This window comes from Sciurus vulgaris, assembly GCF_902686455.1.
Source record: "Sciurus vulgaris genome assembly, chromosome: 1".
Classification (NCBI taxonomy): domain Eukaryota; kingdom Metazoa; phylum Chordata; class Mammalia; order Rodentia; family Sciuridae; genus Sciurus; species Sciurus vulgaris.
In genome coordinates, this window is record NC_136461.1 from 17485031 (window position 1) to 17503307 (window position 18277).

Here is an 18277-nt window from a genome sequence, read left to right on the forward strand (position 1 = left end):
GCCACGTGCCAGCCACTGTGCTGAGTTTTATTTTTAAAAAACAGCACAAGTCTTTTAACGTTCTCAACCATCTATTGGAGGAAGACGATCATTATCCCCATTTTTTTTTTTTTTTTTAATTTAGGAAAACCGATGTATAGAGGTTGAATAATTTGTCAAGGCCTCACAGCCAGGAATGGGCTGAGGTCATCTGGCTCTTGAGCTTGAGCTGTGCACTGAGTTCTGTGCTGTCACGTCCCCTGCGTTGGGAGAGGCTCCTGTGGCCACCCAGGAAGCGTTATTTCAAAGGCCCTGGGAGGACAGGCTGGAGGCCCCAGGTGGACTTTCCCAGCGGGAGTTCAGGAGCCTGGTGGGGGTGGGGTGGGGGTGCAAGGAGGACCGCAGTTTTAGTGCCAGAGCCAAGTGCAGAAGAGAGGGGTCCTGTCTGGTTGTGAGGGGACTTTGCCAGACCAGGGACAGCAGAGTCATGTCCCCGACCCCTAAGTTCAGAGGTGGTCTTTCAATTCCCAGTTATCTACAGAGGTCACTGTAACCCAATAAAGTCCATCATGGAAGGGACAGGGGAAGAAAACCCTGGGCCCTTTTCATGTCCTGTTTTTCTTTGAAAACACTTTAAAAAATCAATTTCATCTCATTGTCTTAAATAGTTTAACTGTAAAGAATTGCTCCTAAATTCGATAGATCCTCCAAGAGTTCTTTGGCCCGTGCAAGAACCTGGAGGCTGCCTACTGTGCGTATATATATGTATGTATGTACGTGTTTTTATTTATACATACTGGGGATTGAACCCAGGGGCACTCGACCACTGAGCCACATTCCCAGCCTCCTTTTTGTATGTTATTCAGAGACAGGGTCTCACTGAGTTGCTTAGGGCCTCCCTAAATTGCTGAGGCTGGTTTTGAACTCTCGATCCTCCTGCCTCAGCCTCCTGAGTTGCTGGGATTACAGGCATGCCCCACAGCGCCTGGCTGTGCATTTATTTTTGATCAGGAAGTGTACATCAATGAAAACGAGGTGGAGCCCAAGTCACTGGCCCACAGCATGGATTCCATAGTCAATAGTTTCGTTTTGTTTTTTAATATTTTTGTTGTCCATGGACACATTAACTTCATATTTATTTATTTATTTATTTATTTATTTATTTTTATGCAGTGCTGAGGATCCAACCCAGGGCCTTGCACGTGCTAGGCAAGCCCTCTGCCACTGAGCCACAACCCCAGCCTGATAGTTGTTTTTTTTTTTTTTTTTGAAAAAATTTTTTTTAATTTTTATTGTAAACAAATGGGATACATGTTGTTTCTGTTTGTACATGGAGTAACGGCATACCATTTGCGTGATCATACATTTACATAGGGTAATGGTGTTTGATTCATTGTTATTTTTTCCTTCCCCCCACCCCTCCCACCCCTCTTTTCCCTCTATACAGTCCCTCTTTTCTCCATTCTTGCCCCTCTCCCACCCCCCATTATGTGTCCTGATAGTTTTGTTTTTTAAAAGAAAATTTCCTCGGTGTTCTAGAGTTACCTGGCAATTTGATTTTCGATACCACTTCTCATTATCTGATGCTTCTTAGACATTTCGGTGACAGCAAGCTGGATGTACTGCCACATCCCTGTCTCATGAACCAACTGAGGATGAATGAGCGGCTCAAGGCTCTGCAGTCGGTTAACTGCGGTGGGGCTCCTAGGAGAGACGGCCACCTGGCACAATGTGATGACCATCAGCCGGGGACAGAGTTGCCACTGAGTCACGTCTGTATCTTTAGCCTCTCTTGTTGACTTTCAGGTGGTTCCTGGACTTCAAAAATACTGGTTTAACAAATAATCCTTGTGTTCACACACGGTGCTGGAGATGAGCCCAGGGTGTCACGCGGGGGGGGGGGGGGGGGGTGGCAGCACTCTGCCGCTGAGCTACATCCCCAGCCCATAATAATCCTTGGTACCCAGAATCTTGATCACATTTTAAAATATTTTCGTCTTGTGTTAAAGCCCACACAGTAACTACACGGGGTGCTCAGTTTCCTAAAGATAACGCCGTTGTGAATGCATCTGTGTGCCAGGCACCAGTTGGCTGTGACTCAACAGAAGCATGTGACTTGTGCCTTTCAGGAGCTCCAAGGATCACAAGGGAGGAAAGCCATAAACCAGGCAATAAAAGCAGAGGGTGAGAGAGGACTCTCAGAGGCAGATGCTTTCCGTTCACTCACTCACACATGGGTCCTGCCTTCGCAGATCCATAAAGGAAACTTCTCACTTGGAAAACCAGAGGATATCCAGGAGACTTTTTGAAAACAAGTTTGACTGTTGAAGTGATTATCAAAGTAATTCTGCTCATTGGAGAAATTTTGGAAAGTACAAAAGAGAGTAAAAGAGACCGGGCCAGTTTCTCCCAAATTCACCACTCAGAGGTGACCAATTCATGTGTAGTACATTTTCCAGTCTGTGGACTACGATTTTCTTTTTTCTTTAAGAATTTTACAGAGTATTTTCTTTGGGCGCAGTGGTGCACGACCGTAATCCTTGGGAGGCTGAGGCAGGAGGATTGCAAGTTCAAAACCAGCCTCAGCAACTTAACAAGGCTGTAAGTAATTCAGCAAGACCCTGTCTCTAAATAAAATGTAGAAAAGGGCTGTGGATGGGGGCTCAGTGGGTAAGTGCCCCCAGATTCTATCCCCGGTACCAGAAAAAAAAAAAATTATAACTTGCTTTCTATCATGAATCTACAGATTATAAGCATTTCCCTGAATCATCTGGGGCACTTTTTTTTCCTTTCTTAGACAATTTAAAGTTATATTATCTTGAGTTACAATTATCTGCTTAATGTAATTGCACAATTTAAAGACCAGCACATCCAAGAGATGTTTGGGAAGACATTTCTAGGTCAAGCTGAATTTAAATCATCCTCCAAACACTACATTCTGTCTTTGCGTTGTAATCACTCCATCTGAGGCACACAGAAATTAATCAATTGCTTTTAATTTGTGACTACAGAATGTCAACCCTAGTGCCTCCAATAAAGAAATGTTTTGATAGCATCAAGATAATTAAATTTATTTGCAAAGACAGTTTTACTTGAGACTTTTTTGCACTTATGACTAATCCATTATAAACCAAAGCCAATCTTAAAACACAATTCCAGAAAAAGCACAGTCACACCAAGAACAGATGAGAAAGTACGAACACCTCACAGGCTACGCTGTGCCCAACACCTGCGTAGAACTGATTTTATACCGTCCATCTCTAGAAATAAATAGATGAAATTCTGTCTTCTTCTAGGTATGCTTAGATTTCTTGCACAAATAACGAAAAGCTTTATTTCATTCACTTCAATAGAATGAATTCCTTAGAAAAAGACTGAAAAGAGTTGATAATCAACTCCAAAGTTTTAGTTCTTTCTCCTCCTCTCAATTTCCCCATGTGTTTAAGCCAAACAGGGAAATCTTGTCAGTAAATTGAGCGCAGAGTCTTGGAGAACTCTGGCAGATCATGGAGAGCTCAAGCTGTTTTCTGTTTCCCATGTCTTCTTTGCTTTGAACTCCAGGGCAGGTTTCTTCTTTCCTCAAGTAGCCTAGAAGTTTCAGCTTCCTTTTTAGCTTTGACAAACTTGAGGCCAGCAATCGCTTTGATGACATTTACACCAAACTCTCGAGTGGCAGGCTGGTTACTAAGTTCTTCAACCCTCTCAAGAGCCTACTTTCCCACAGCCTTGTCATATCTTTTCAAGGTCTGACTTGTCAATCTCTCATTTTTTATTATTATTTTTTTGAACTGTGGACTGATCCCAGAGGTACTTTAGCACTGAGCCACATCCCCAGCCCTTCGTTTTTTTTTTTTTTTTTTGTGGTACTTGGGATTTGAACCCAGGGTCTTGTGCTTGTGAGGCAAGCACTCAACCAACTGAACTATATCCCCAGCGTATTTTTTATTTTGAGACAGGATTTTACCAAGTTGCATAAGGCTTCTCTAAGTTGCTGAGGCTGGCCTCAAATGTATGATCCTCCTGCCTCAGCCTCCCGAGTTGCTGGGATCACAGGTGTGCACGCACCCTTTTTCTGTGTAGCAACTCTATCTTCAACTCCCAAGTGCTGAGTGAGCTCCTCGCAATGGGTTTCATTTAAGGACCATCCACTGTAAGATTCTTTTTCATTCTTCAATTTATCTTTTCTGGAACATTTTCTCTTTTTCCCTCTGAATCTTGAGGTTGAGGTTTTCTGTTCAGAATGTTTTTGTAGGCAATTCTTGAAATTTCTTCCATGAATTTAAGGGAATTCCAGAAGGGCACCCTTCACATGCATTCGCATCGGCCTCTGTCTCCGTTTTGGGGCTCTCTGCTGGGAGATTGGATAGTTCTGTTTCTCTCGAGGTCCCCCGCCTATCTTCCTCTAAGTTAGTCCAGACCTCCGGGGTGGCTTCATCTTCGGAATTCACTCCACGTCACTTTCTTTTAGGCCAGGAGGCAGTGGTCCACACCATGTCTTTTCTTTGGCTGGGAAGTGGTCCCTCTCACGCAGGACTCCCGATGTCCCTAAGGCTGTCTGTCCCCTGCTTCCAGTCACAGGGATCCCCTGATTGCCTCACCCTTTCCTGACCACAGGGTGTTGGGGCTGTTGCTGGCTTCCCCTTATTACACATTTAACCCCTGGGGTCATCTTTGTGCATATATCATTGGCTGTATTTCAACATCTGGGCACCAGAAGAGATCATCAGAAATACGAATCGGAAGTGTGAACCTTTGAGAGACATGGACAAATATCACCAGATTAGCTCCCCAAAAGTTTTCTATGAAAAAATTTTTTTAAAGCATACAAAAGGGCTGGGGAGATGCTCAGTTGGTACAGTGCTTGCCTGGCATCCACAGGGCCCTGGGTGCAATCCCCAGCACCAAAAAAAAAAAAAAAAAAAAACCTACAAAAAGTAGGAATTATTTATTTATTTATTTTTTAGGATTTCAATAAATCTGCCCAGTGACTGGCAGATCTATTTCCCAGCGTACACACCCCTGGTGCCTGGGCATGTGCCATCTTTCTGTGCTTTGGCTAGCAAAGAGGGGTATCCTTTCTGACTTAATGTTCTATTATTGCACTTGGTTGACTTTTCAATGCACCTTCTCCATCTTCCAAATATTTATTGGCCATTTGTATGTTTGTTTCTTTGTTTCTAGTGGTGCTTGATTTGAACCCAGGACCTCATAAAGGCTGATAGTGTTTGGTTCTCCCACTGGGCTACATCCCCAGTCCCAGCCATTTACGTTTACTTCTTATCGTTTGTATCCTTTGCCTTCCGATGCATGAATACCTTTGACTTATTATTTTTTTTTATCGATTTATGTGGGTCCTTTCTAAATTAAGGACTCCAGCCATCTGCTTTTGGTATCTGCTGCCCAGTTGCTTGCTTGTGAGTTTCGCGTGTGTGTTTTGATCATACCGGGGTCTTACTTTTCTGTCAGACCGTCCTTTGCGGCGCTTCCACAGCTCTGAAGCCGAGAGCCCTTGCCCGTGAAGATCGGTGGGTGAGGGAGCTCGGGGTAAGGACACCATGGGGGCTTGGCCCCGAGGCCGGAGGTGACACGGTGCTGGGTGCATGGTGGCTTGGACTTGTGCTTGGGGTCCCCTCGGGGACACCGTGTGAGTCTGCGCTGTGGGGTCCTGAGCAGAGGCGAACCGCGGAGGATTCTGAGCAAGGGGCTGGAGCTGGGAAGGCTGCCAAGCAGAGCTGGTGGCTTCACGAGGAAACCAGATCCAGAAGCGACCATGAAACCCCCAGTTGTTCCGTGCAACCTGAGAGTCCTCCCCACAGCTTCCTGAGTGTGCAGCTGATGTGGGAACTGAGGGCGATGTGTCTGCTCAGATTCAGCCCAGGAAGGATCCTCTGGGCTGGCAAATTTCCTTCTTCCTCTCTGCCAGAGATGCTCACTGCTGATGGCTCCCGGTGGCCGCCATCCTCTCTCCCTGCGGGGCGTGGCTTCCCTCAGGCCTGGCTCCTTGGGGCACCTGCCAAGGGACCTCCACTTTTCTGCCCTAATGAAAACGGTAGTTTCAGGAAGGGGCTCTGCTGGAGAAAGCACACATGAGTAAGCTCTCTGGGAAGCGGAGCTTCGGGGGGCCACGAATAAATAGCTTCCTCCTTTGAGGACACCTTGTGGAAACGTATTATGTCCCCTGTCCTTTCTTCATTCTCTGTAACAAGACAGTAGGACACATTCTTCAGTGGTATCCTTACCTACTTTAAAGTTCCCCAGAATCCCTGCCTCCCAACACCAAGGCTCCCTTTCTCCACCCGCCTTCCCTGGGCCCGGGGTTTGCAGGCTGCAAATCATTTGTACCGACTCTCCTGAGCGAAGCCCCTTCCCCCAGCATAGCTGGAACCCCGGGGGTCCAGATTTTCTAGAGCGAGTGTAAAATGATCACTTTAAAACATTTTAAAGTTGGAACAAGCATTTTAATTGAAATACACAATAGTTAAATATTTAAGACCCGATGGTCTGTGGCTCCTGCGTGCACATCAGGGACAGCGTGGATTTTGGCTAACTAAGCACACCCCTGTGGCTGGCCCCCAGACCAGGTGAGAGGACAGCCCCGGGCCCCCATCCTGACAGAACCTTCCCCCTGCCAAAGGAATCACTACCGTGACTTCTGACATCACAGATTCATTTCAAGTGTTTTTGATCTTTGCATCAATAAAATCCTAACATGTCGCTGGTTGTCTGCTGCATCTGCTCCACACCACGTCACTCTGTTGAGCAGCAGCCGGTGGCTCTCACTGCCATTGTGTAGTCCCCAGGACGAGGCGTCTGTTTTATCCGTCGCTGTGGGACAGATCACCCCCAGACTGGTGACTTAACACAACCTCGGTCCTCTCCCAGGCGTCTGTGGGCGAGGATCGCCAAGGCGGCCAGCTGGGCGGCTCTGGCTGAGACCCTCCACCAGTTGCAGTTGAGGAGTCACCCAGGGCTGCGGCCACCTGACTGGGGCTTGAGGATATCCATCCCCAAGACACACAACAGTAGGCAGGAGGCCCGTTCCTCTCCACAGGGCCCCTCCAGAGCTGCTTGACATGGCACCTGTCTTTCCCCAGAGTAGGTGATCAAGAGACCAAGGCAGCAACGACCACATCTTTTATGACCTGCCCTTGGAAGTCACACCTGGTCACTTCCATAATCTTCTCTTGGTCACCAAGCCAGCCCCATTCAGATGAGAAGGGGCTTCACCAGACTAGCAGGAGGCTGGCCACCACTTTCATCCAAGGTCAGCGGATCGCATCTCATCCCTCCTTCAGGCGGCCCAGGCGTGAATCGCTCACTGTGCAGCTGACACGACATGAGCGTCTCACGTGTGGCTTCCTGTTCGTGTGAGGCTCTTAGGAATCCACCTGCCCGTGGCCTCTGAGTCCAAGGATCTCCCCCTGCTGTGGTTCGTGCTTCCCAAAGGACAACGTTCGGAGCTCCTGGAAAGGACGGCGTAGACCAAGGCCCGTCAGCCATTAATGCCACCCGGCCAGACATCACACAGGGAACATAAGAGTGACCCTCTGTCCTGAGCGTAGAATCAATGTACAACAGTCGCCGTCTGGGCTGCCCTGAGGGACACCTGGGGACACTGCCATGGGGGCACTGGAGACCCTTCTCATGAAGAGTCCTTGGGATGTTTTCAAACCAGACTGGCTTTAAAGTCGCATGTCTGGTGATCTCATGGAAAGGTACTGAGATGAGAAGAAGCAGGGATTTGTTTTGTTTTGTTTTTATTAAAATATTTTTTATTTTTACAGACACATTTTGATTCATTGTACACAAATGGGGCACAACTTTTCATTTCTGTGGTTGTGCACAGTGTAGATTCACACCATTCAGGTAACCATACATATACACAGGGTCACACTGTCTGTTTCATTCTACTGTTTTTCCATTCCCACCCCCTCCCACCCCTTTTTCCTCTACACCATCCAAAGTTCCTTCATTCTTCTCTCCCCCTGCCACCTCCCATCGTTATATATCATCATCCACTTATCAGAGAAAACATTCAGCCTTTGGTTTTTTGGGTTTGGCCTATTTCACTTAGCATGATATTTTCCAACTTCATCCATTTACCAGCAAATGCCATAATTTTACTTTTCTTTATGGCTGAGTAATATTCCATTGTATATATATACCACAGTAGTATGCTGATTTTAAGTCCTTTGAGTATAAACTGAGGAGTGGAATAGCTGGGTCAAAAGGTGGGTCCATTCCAAGTTTTCTCAGGAATCTCCATACTGCTTTCCAGAGTGGCTGCACCAATTTGCAACTCCACCAGCAATGTATGAGTGTGCCTTTCTCCCCACATCCTCACCAACACTTATTATTGCTTGTGTTCTTGATAATGGCCATTCTAATTGGAGTTAGATGAAATCTTAGGGTGGTTTTAATTTGCATTTCTCTAATTACTAAGGATGCTGAGCACTTTTTCATATATTTGTTGATCACCTGTATTTAGAAGCAGGGATTTGTGAGAAGCGGGTCTTGGGTTCAGTTTTAGCTCTGCCACGTCCCTGTGGGCACAACGAGGACCAGACGGCTAAACTCCAGGCAGCTGTGAGGATTAAGGAGCTGGCGGAGGCAGCTCTGGAGGGCGCCTGGCCAGGCTGACCCTCCTGCTCTCCCGTCTCCTCTCCTCGGTGGATGAGGCTGGCGCAGTGCTAACTCACTGGGTGGCGCATCCCCAGCGCTGGCCTTGGTTTCTCCTGGATGTGCAGGACATATACTCCTCCAATTCTAACAGTGACGCGTGTTCACCACAGAAAACTTTGGAAACTGTGGGAAAGTACAAAGAAGGAAATAAAAACCACCCAGTTTCACGCCCCAGATCTGCCCTGTGACCGTGTGGCTGTGTCCCTGCCAGGTGTCAGGCCACTACTTATTTTCAGAATTCTAAGGTGTGGCTCCAGGGTGGTGTGACAACTCTGCCCAGGCCCTGTGATGCGGGGGACCTGGTGGGCTCTGGCGTCCACCCCATTCCCAGGCGGGTGTCCCTGGAGGGCCCCGCTTTCTGCTGCGCGTGTGGAAGGAGACAGGATTTCAGGACCAGTGCTCACCGTCTGCAGGGGGCCAGACAAGGGCCAGAGGGGCACAGGACTGTCCTTGGCTGACCCCCTTCCCCTCGAGGTCCTGGCCCCTCCTGTCTCTGGGCCTCAGTTTCCTCTCCTGTCCAGCCCAACACTGTGGGGCACGGCAATGTCCGTGACAGGGAAGGGCTTTGCGGCTTGCGGGGCCTGTGCCTGTGTGTGTCTTTATTTCTTCTAAGAGGAGAAGAGAGCAAACCTCTGCCACCTGCAAGGCCTTGGGACTGAATCGTCTCTCAGCCTCCTTTGCTGCCTCCACTGCCAGGCTGGCCAGCCTCTCCCTACTGTCATGAATGCCTCCGGCACCAACTCATAAAAACAGCAGGGCCATTTTGGTTTGCAAAGGTCTGGAGGTTTCAATCCGATTCACTGACCGTGGTGCTTCTGGACCTGTGGCGAGGCAGCAAATCATGGTGGCAGCCCGTGGTGAAAAAGCCCAACCCAACCAAACCCCGCTCACTTCATAGCTGGGACTCGAAAAAGAAAGAAGAGAACCCGGTCCCCCAGCCCTCTTTGAGGTAAGCCCCCCAGTGGCCTAAGACCTCCCACCAGGTCCCACCTCTTAAAGTTTCCACCTCCGTCCAGTAGTGTCACCAGCTGGGGACCAAGCTGCAGCCAAGGGGCTCTGGGAGACAGCCCAGACCTAAACTAGAGCACTGTTCTTAGAGCACCTGAGCCAGACAAGGAGCCCCAGAGAAGCCGTAGTGAGCCTGAAGTGACAGGAAGCACCGGAGGCCTCTGAGTCAAGGGACAGAGTTGTCAAGGCCTCATCAGGGGAGGACTGACAACCTAAGTCCCAGCTCTTCACTCACTGTCTGTGTGACCCTGAGCAGCTTACTTGAGTGCTCTGCGCCTCATTCGTCTCAAAACTGGGAAGACAATGATGATGTGTGGGTTAACCTGCATTCAGGTTAACGAGTTACTGCGCGTGAAGCCCTTGGAGCTGTGGTTGGGACATAGTAGATGCTACCTAAGGACTATTATCATTACCTGCCTGCAGGGCCTGAGATTTGGCACTCCTAAAACTGGAAACAGATTTCCCCCAGACACAGGCACCATTTCGTCTCTCCTGCCCTACTTGATCTCCCTGCAGGACGCCCTGGTGGAGTCCAGTGGGCCACCTTCGGATCATTCTCTAGAGGCTCACAGTGACCCGTCAACACAGGGTTTCTTTTCGGAGCGTGGGAGCGCCTGGCGCAGCTTGCTTCTCCATCACCGGGTCAGCGATGAACTCCTCGCTGGGCAGCAGAGCCCCGAGGCGGTTTCTCCATCGTCAGGTGAGGCAACCCTTTGGTTCCCTGAGACCCTTCTAGAAGAGATCAGGCTGGGCTTAAAGGCTGGGCAGCAGACCAAAAAGACACTTAAATGCGACTCCTTGGGTTTGTTTGTTTTGGAGGGAGAGGCTTAGGAATTCTTGGCTGCCGCCACCGGTGAAGCTCAGCGGGAGGGAGGCTGCCGTGTGGGGCGGGGACGCCGCTGGCAAGTCTGTTCCTAGCATCGGACTGAGCCACGAGTCTGGGGACGTGCGACCCCTGACTCCGGAGAGGGAGGAAACGGAGGCGCACGGTGGTCCCTGGTGCGCACGGGTCCAGGTTCCAGGCGAAGCTTCCATGCAGGCGCACAGCCTCCCCGGCCAGCTCCAGTCCTCCCTTGGTGACAGAAGGCGCATTTTCCCTGCGCCATGCTCACGGGTGATGGGCTGACCCCAGCCTCGCAGGGTCCGGTTTTCCCTCATCCACATCCAGTTTTCCTTCCCCGCCACCATCCTGGTGACCAGTAGTGACTCTGGGCCCCACACCACAGGCTCGGGCGAACCCTCATCCCCTCCAGGTGAGAGTCCGGCTGGCCTGGGGCTCGGGAGTGTCGCTGGCCCCGCGCTCTCCCTCCGCCACGCTCTGGCTCCCTCCTGCCTCCCTCCCTCCCCAGGGCCCTGCCCTCGGGAACAGAGAGGCGACCGCTCCATTAGCTGAGTCCCCGCCAGGCAGCACGCAGACGGCTTTGCAGGGTCCTGGTGGCGCACGGCGGGGACGTGGCTAGGGGTCTAGCCCTCCCCCAGAGGAAAAGAAACGGAGTGGCGTGCGCGTGTGTGGGTGGCAGCGACCTGTCTGGTCCAGGCCAACCCCGGGGCCCACGGGAAGGAGGTGGCCCGGGAGCTCCCAGCAGGTGCGTCCTGGGGCGCCGAGTTGAGCCCTCGCAGCGGCTGCGTCTGTCCCCCGCTGCCCGAGGCCCCCGATGGCGAAGGCTCCGCGCAAGGGGCCCCTCCTTCGTGGCCTGAGCCCTTTGCCTCGCAGGGTTGGGGTTCCCCCGGTCACCTCTTTTCTGGGAGCCGCTCTCGGCGCGCGTGGGGCCCGCGCGTGCCAGCGGCCGCCGCCGAGCCCGCTTCCCGCGTCGCCGACCACCTTCCCAGACTTTCCGGAGTCGCCCTCGTTAGCGCCCTAAAGCCGCCCATAAAACCCCACTTCGCACTCGGTTTCCTCTCTGCCCTTCTCTCGCGCCCGCCGCCCGCAGCCCGGGCTTCTCGCCTGCGTTCGGCCAGATGTTAAGTAAACACCTCGCGGTGCCGGAGGAAGCGACCCTCGGGCGCGGGGGCCTTTTTAATGGGGGCTGAGCCTCTGGCAGCGCCGCGCTTCCTGTCGCACCATCTCGCTTTGCCCGGGAGCCGGGCGGCTCAGGCGCGGGGGATCTGGGGCTAGGACAGGACGCGGCCCACCCGGTCGCTCCTGGCCGGGCCGAGCCTCCCTCCGTCTGTGCTCCCGGGCCTCGGAGGAGGCCCTCTGAACTGTGAGCAGGGCAGGCATGAAGCTCCTCTCCCGGTCCCGGTCCCGTCCTCAAGGGCTCCCCGGGGACAGCGAGAGAGCAAGCGCCACGCCGGAGGGAGCAGCTGGACCTTCCCAAATGCCCTGTGGGAATGCAAACTGCATGGTGCCCCCCCCCCCCCCCCGAACGGGTCTCCTCCCAGCAGGAGGCCTGCTCTGGGGGCCTGGCAAAGGTGGAATGAATGAACCCCAGGAACAGCGAGGAGGCCCTGCGCAGCATCGGTCCCTGGAAGGTGGTGATCCCAGAAGCAGAAGGTCCAGATGTGGGAGGTGGCCCCTTGTTCCTCCTGTTTCCTCCGGCAGATGCCATTTCCTTTTTGGAACCTCAGTTTTTCCATCTGCAAACTGGGAGCATGGCCTGCTCTGTGTAGCCCAGACCCGTCCAGACCCAGCAGAAGGCTAGAGAGAAGACGCTGTGGGTAAGGTAAAGCTCTGAGCAGGGAAATCAAGCCAGGGAAGAGCCACGCGGGAGGGCACCACCTCCGACCCGCTTCCTCTGACCTGCTTCTCTCCTGCGGCCCAGGTGAGGCAAAAAGGCCTGCGAGTCTCTCACCTACCAGCCCGTGGTTGCCAGGAGCTTCTGAGCTTCATTCACCATCTCCTTACTAGAATGTACGGAGGGTCTATTTTTGTATTGGAAATATTTTAATATGTGCATATAAATAAAATAAGAAAACTAGTCCATTTATTGGACTTTTTGTGTGTGTGGTGGTGCTGGGGATTGAACCCAGGGCCACGGGCATGCTAGGCAAGCACTCTACCAACTGCACTCTACCCCCAGCCCCTGTTCATTGGACTCTTGCTCTGTCACAGGCTGTGGGGATGGTAATTGTGCCATATTATAGACGAGGAAACCAAAGCCCAGAGAGGTGAAGTGACCCCCCCAAGCTCACACAGAAAGGCTGCGACCAACTCTGAACCCAAGGAAGATTAACCCCAGCAGGGAATGATTAGTCCCTAAAGTGGATGCTGATCACAGCCACACTGGGCCTGCAGGATAAAGGGTTCAGAGCTGTGTCCTCAGAAGGGGAGACTCAGCCCCAAGCGTGTTGCTGGGGATGGCACTCATGACGTGATGTGGAAGAATAAGGGGTTTGCGTCCCAGCTCTGCCACGTTCTTGCTGCGTGTCTTTGGGCAGATCCTTACGCCTCTCTAGGCCTGAATCTGCTCAGCTCCAACGGGCACGAGAGCGGCCTCCTTGCAGGCTTTTGTGGATTGAGTGTGTTGCGGCCGTGAAAACACCACGTGAACTGTAAAGTGCCGTGAATTTTATCCCTGAATTAAACACCTGGGGTGCACCCACTTCCACGCCACGCCCCTCTCAGGAAACACCGAAATCGCACAAAGGAGGTCCCGCTGCCTGGGGTTACATCCGGGTGCTTGGAGCCTGACACTCAACCGCAGGCAAGAGGGGCGGGGCGGCCCCAAGGAGAGCAGGTGCAGGATTGGTGACAGCTGCTGGGAGGCTGGGCTGCGGGCCAGGTGGCCAGCACAGGCCTCCCAAGCAGGTGACCTCAGACCTGAGGCCACGTGGGGAGGGGTCAGCGGCAGGGTTGAGGGGCAGCCTTGAGAAAGGGGAGAGCTGGAGAAGTCTGAGGAGCAAGCAGTTTGCAGCAGCCACAGCAGAGTGAGGCTGCACTGGCCAGTGGCAGTTTCCTTGGTCCCAAGAGTGGGAACGCGTTCATGCTGGTGGACGAGCTCTCGTCTTTCAGGCTGTGTGGCATTGGGCAGCTTGTTCAACCTCTCTGAACCTCTGCTTTCTATAGAACAGAGGTGGCTAAAGGCAGGCAGCTGGACCACGTCTGTGACCAAGTGACAATTGTGACTCTCAGTTCTAGCAATATTCACTCATAGACCAGATCCCTGGGGGTGGCATCGGGGACCAGCCAGAGTTCTGGTACCTGGACAGCAGGGGCAGCACAGCAGCTCCTGGGGTGGGTCAGCAATGCGTGTCTCCAGGCGCTGCTGGCAGTCACACTGCATGTGCACAGGGGACCAGCTGAGGGGCCGCAGAGCAGATTCTGAGCAGGGCTGGCACCGGGCGCAGGTGGGGCGAGGTCCATCGCAGCCTCAGCCATGGCAGGGAAACCTGGTGGACGTGCAGCTGGGCTGAGGCACCGCAGCGACACAGAGGACCCAGGCGGAGGGGTAGGCATGAGAACAGGAACTGGCACAAAGCCACCATGTATCCTTAAACCAGCAGCTGGGAGTGCAGGCACAGGGCGGGACGGGAACAGCCCCGTGTAGTCGGTGGGACCCTCCAGAAGCTGACGGTCGCTCCGGGTGCTGTGGAAGGTCCTCGTTCTCAGGAGCAGCGCTGAGCAGTGTGACAGGCTCCACGAGGCTCGGTGAGTGCAGCCTGGTGGGTGGGACAGCCGGGGAACTCAGGCCACAGGGAGGTGGGAGTTCACCGTGGTGTTCCTTTGTCACCTTTTGGGTGGCCCATCTTAGCTATGCCGGAACGCCACAGGCCGGGCGAGCCTCAGAGCATAGAGGTTTGTAAAGCCCACAGTTCTGGAGGGTCCTAGGCGCTCAGGGCGGAAGGACGCCTGTGTCCTGGGGCTGCGTCAGCTCTGCGGCATCCCTGTCAGTCAGCCTCCAGCCTCAGCTGCTCCGCCCTGGTGACGGGCACTTACTCCCCCCTTCAAGGTGACTGGTGCCACCACGGGCAGGTGAACCGGCCCCTTCTCCTGACGGAGCTCAACTTTGCACACTGGTGGGCTCTCCCCGGGGGGTCCAGTCCTTTCTCCTAACCAGCAGGGCCATCGCATCTGGTCCCCTTGCGAGTCGCAGCTGGCAGGGCTTCCTCCCTGCGCCTCCCCACCAGCCTCCTGTGATGCTCTGCCCCCCGCCCACTGCCCTCCTGTTTGTCTAGGTCCTTCTTCCTGGTGAGCTTGAGCCTGGGAGCGGAAGGCCGATGATGTGGAGGGGCCTTGGGTCCCCACCAGGCAGGGTGGGCTTGCTGGGGCCTGGACTCCTCCCTCGCCCTCCTTCTCCAGCATCTGCAGCACGCAAGTGGGCTTCTGTGGCTCCTGGACTGTCCCCTCCCTCCCTCAGCCAGGGGAGGGCTGAGCCAGCCCAGGAGACCAGAGAAGTCTCCCGCAAACCTGGGAACAGGCTCTCTTCTCTCCCCTTCACAACAGTGAAACGAACTCACTGGAACGAATTCAGAAGCACACAAGTAAAAAGCAGAGCTCTTTCCGTCCCCCCCAAATCTCTCCCTCTGCCGGCGTTTGGTGCGGCTCCTTGCGGGCACGTGTCCTCTTCCTCGCCAAGGGAAACTGCGCCCGTCGGTGTCCACATATCAGGGACCCGTCTCCATGCTGGCACGTAGAACTCAACCTCATTTTTAACTCACTTAAAGAATTTGTTTTCTTTCCTTTTTTTTTTTGTTCCAGGGGTGGAACTCAGGGGAGCTTATCCACTGAACCACATCCCAGCTTCTTTTATATTTTATTTAGAGACAGGGTCTCCCTGAGTTGCTTAGGGCCTCACTAAGTTGCTGAGGCTGGCTTTGAACTCATGATCCTCCTGCCTCAGCCTTTTGAACCACTGGGATTACCATGGGCATCCCATGCTCTTCTGCCACTGAAGGGTTTCGTCATCCTGGGCATTCCGATTTCAAATGAGGCTGCCGTGGTCGCCGTGGCACCGAGGTCCTTGGGCCTGCGTGGGAAGCATTCCCGAGTGGTGGCACCCCAGAGCAGGCTTTTTAAGCCCCAGTGGTCCCCGAGCCCCGCCAAAGTGGCACCTGCCAGGCTGCCCTCCAGAAGCTGGTCCTCATGCCCAGTCTGGCCAGTGTGACCCAGAATCTGTTTCCTGTGAGGCCGGGCTGGGGACTGCATAACGCAAGGGACAAAGAGCAGTGGCCAGAGCTGGAGGCCTGGATCCAGCCCAGCTCTGCCGCTCACCTGCTGGGCCTCCTTGGGAAGTCGCTTCCTGCTTCTGTTCCCCACCTGCTGGGGCCGCTGGCCCAGAAGCTACTGGAGGTGTCCCCTGGCGCGCGGGGGGATGCCAGTCTGTAAGGCTGTGGGGTGGGGACAGCTGCTCTCTGGGAGCTCTTCTGCCATTGGGAACTGGAGCACCACAGACAGGCTCCTGGGCTCTGCTGGCTTCAGGGGTGTTCAGGTGTCGCCCCTGGACCTTTTCCGTTTGGGTGGTGCTGGCCTGTCTGCTGCCCCTCAGAGAAGTCGGCACTCAGAGGGGGGTTGGTGGAGGCCTGGGTCACCTAAAGCTGAGCCCAAGTCTCAGCCTTACTTCCCGGGAGTGCCGGCACTCCCGCCTCGAGGGTCCACGAAGGAGCCATCCGTATTCCTCAGTTCCAACCAAGAAAACAGAAGCACTGGGTCTTTCAGACGGAGAGCTCCTGCAGGGCGCTGGTTGCACAGGAGAAGGGAGCGCTCAGAAGAGGCAGGGAGGGTGGGTCCACCGCAGAGCAGCCACCGTGGGAAATGGCCCCACCCCAGCACAGAGGGACCCGGGAGGGGGTGGGGGCCCAAGGGACTCGGCTCTGGCAGGAGGGCAGAGGAGGGCACTCCCACCTCTTTCCTCAGACTGCCCCATCTTCTGTCTCCTTGCCTTGGCAGAACCCTCTGGAAAGCGACTGGCAGGGGGCCTGGGTCATGCAGCCTGCAGGCGCCAGCCCTCACAACACAGGGAGGCGTGATTCGAGGTTGGAGGCCCCTGCTGGCCCTGTGACGATTTATGTTCGATCTTTGGGCACCTTTCACTCCACAGGTGGCAGCTAGGACCCATTTGCAGCCAGCAAAACATAGAAGAGCGTCCGGCCCGCACCTGAAAGCATGGGGTTTGCCTGCAGAGCAGGAGGACTTGTGTGCGGCTTCAGGCTGTCATCTGCCAGGGATGTATGTCCCCAGTCTCTGTCACTGGGCTGTTACCCATCCAAGGAGAGGCAGGAACCTTGCAGCGCCCCACGCCGAGTGACAGTCCCCTAGTGTCCCTCCCTAGCCATGCCTCCTTCCTCAGCACCAGTGATGCTGCGTCAGATGCGCATTTCCTCTTTGTCCCACCTGATCACTGAGCACAGAGCTTGGTGACCTTGACTTTGTCCCCTGCTGCTACCACCAAGCCAGGGAGTTGCCCACAGTGCTCGGGGCTGTGGGATCTCTGCTGCATCATCTCCGGGGTTCTCCTGGCGACCCCGAGTCCTCCGGGGCCCCTTGCCCAGCTGAGAGCCTGAGGTTCAGAGAGGAGAGAGCCCAAGGCCACTGGGCCAGTGAGGGGCAGAGCTAGGATTTGCCCCCCGCCTCTTCTTGCTGAGAAGGTCAAGTTCCTCGGCCACAGCCATGTGGTCTTGCCACTGGCCAGCGGGGCAGCAGGCGGGATCCCATGTGACCTCATGGGAACGTTCCCAGTTCAGCTTCTGGAGCCGAGTCCCCACCCTCTCTGACCAGGGCCCCACCGCAGGCCCTTGCGCACAAGGAGGCCATTCCCACAGCCACTTCTCCATTCTGAAGTGACAGAGGCCAGGCGGGGACAGCAGTTGTGACCGCAGATGGACAGATGTTCCCACATGAGGCTGTTCTGGGGGCCTCTTTCCACTCTTGGTGGGAAGCGTCCCGTCACCGCTGGCTGCCCAGAAGTGTTTCTGTGCCCTCCTCGCACAGTCTTTAGGCCACTGTGACAGCGGCCGAGCATTTCCCAATAGGCAGAGCATTGAGTACCCGCAGCTCAGCCGACCCCTGGGTCCATTCGACAGAGGGAGACTCAGAAGGATGTTATTATTAATATTATGCTACTTTGGAAGTAGGGAAAGTGAGGCTCAGAGAGGTGAATCGACTTGTCCAAGGTCACACAGTGGCAAATCTGGACCTAGAATCTGTCTCTTGGATTGGCCCCTCCTGACTCAGTGTTAGAACCCGCTCTTGAGAACACCTGTAAAGTTCAGAAATACGTATTAGTCTATTTTAAAAAATCGACGACAGCATTGAAATTAGACACACCACTCTCTTTTACACGCTAGGATGTAAAAATGCTGTGCATACAGCTGACACCATACTTTATCATTTGGAATTATTTATTTAATTCTTTTCTTACTTATGAAAAGAGTTCTTTAAAATTTACATGCATGAATGGTATGCCTTTACGCCATGTACAAACAGAGAAACAACATGTATCCCATTTGTTTACAATAAAAAAAAAAAAGTCAGTGACATTTTTCACAAAAAAAAAAAAAATTTACGTGCACGGTGCATGTGTGCGTGCAGACACCTGTAATCTCCCTGTTGTCCACGCATGAGAGGAAACTGCACGTGAAGATGAATTCCCGTGAAGCAAGCTTCTTCACATTCGAAGTCTGACTCAGTAGGCACGGCCTGGACTTGTTCACACCGTATGGTCCTCTGTGC